Consider the following 1712-nt stretch of genomic DNA (forward strand, 5'->3'; position numbering starts at 1 on the left):
AATTTTCTTTGCTTTTTTTTCTTCTTCTTCTTCTACAAGAGGGCTTCAAAACGTTCGTGGATAAAGTCCATAATTAAAAATCATATGGACGGATTTTATTTCAGTGCACCTGAACGTGTCATACCGTGTTCAAACATAAAACACGGTTCAGCAACATGGAATCACAAAAATCGAGGGCAGGATAATAATTAAATTCATGATGAAACTCGGCTAAGAGAATAAGCAAATCATTGACGCACTAGAACAAGTTTATGGGACAATTCATCATCACATCAAGGGACTAACGCCGACGGGGGGCATGGCCGCATCTACACTTCGCTTCCAGCTACGAGGGTCCCTTATGGAAAGTCTCCAAGCAGGCCCTCGGCCCATCTCTAACTCCTCGCGACAGGTCTCGTCAAGCTGCCCAAGCCATGACCTCCTGGTCGTCCCCCCAGGCCTCCTCCACCCAGGGTTGTCGCACAAAGAGACAACCTGATGGGCAGGTCATCCACAGGGAAACGAGCCGAGTTGGCGATCCGGTTATGCAAGTAATAGGTCCCCTGCCAGTCTTACGGTGTAGCTATCGGTTGGACACGTGGCCCCTCCCCAAAACGACCCCATGTTTCGGCGAAGAGATTGTTACAGAAGGCATCGAAACGAGTCTCCAAGGCACTAGATAACGTCCAGGTTTCGCTTATGGTGGCAATGCCCCAAAACGAATCAACAACCTACAAAGGGAAATAAGTGGGTTCAGAAGTGGAAGAACAAAATTTGAGATGAGCCCGCAGGGCGGGCCCCATCGACGTCAGTTTGTGAGGAAAACATGATGCTTTTCACAACTTGACTGAAAAGGATAGACGAATAACCACTGAATCAGTAGCAGACACGCCTCAGTATCTCTGTGGGTTATGCACAATAAATCTGATGCAGAGTTTGGGGCTAAGCAAGCTTTCCACTCGAGGGGGTCCCTAGGCTGTTGTGCCCAGATCAGCAGTAAACGAGGGCAGATCTTTCTCGAAGATTTCTGCAGGACTTGCGACAGGGATGAAACAGTGCGATCTACCAGTATGATCCCGAGGACAAAATTTGATCAGAGCAGTGGCTCCCCAGGGGTGGAAGTGCCCAGTCAAAGAAAAAATCTGAGCTTTCAGGGAAAGGCCATGGCAACTGTCTTCGGGGATGCAGAGGGCATTATGCTGGTTGACTTCCTCGAGAGAGAAAAAACATCTGCTTTTTGTGAATGCGTTTGAGAAAACTGTCCAAAAAATCTCAAATTAACGCCTTGGAAAGCTGCACCCGTAATGCACCCGCTCACGGCGTCGGCAGACAAGAGCTGTGCTACGTGGATCTCGATGGGAAATCGTCCGACATCCACCTTACAGCCCCGATTTAGCCCCATCCGACTTCTTTTTGTTTCCAAATTTAAAAATCATTAAAAGGTACCGTTTTTCCATCGTTTGAAGATTAAAAAAGAGTGCTCTGACGTGGTTCAGATCACATGACCCTCAGTTTTACTCAGACGGACTTGAAGGCTGATATCAACGTTTGCAAAAGGCTTTTGGCCTTAATGGAGCTTTATGCTGAAAATAAGTATAACTGAAACCGTTTTTTTCTCCAAACGAATTTTGAAGTCCCTCATACCTCTGATGAGTATCTTTTGACGAGTTCGAATCGTCACGTTCCTATTGGGCTGTATTTCCTTTTTAAATATAAAAAGGTACACACATACA

The sequence above is a fragment of the Penaeus monodon genome, unplaced genomic scaffold, assembly GCF_015228065.2.
Source record: "Penaeus monodon isolate SGIC_2016 unplaced genomic scaffold, NSTDA_Pmon_1 PmonScaffold_1948, whole genome shotgun sequence".
Taxonomy (NCBI): Eukaryota; Metazoa; Arthropoda; class Malacostraca; order Decapoda; family Penaeidae; genus Penaeus; species Penaeus monodon.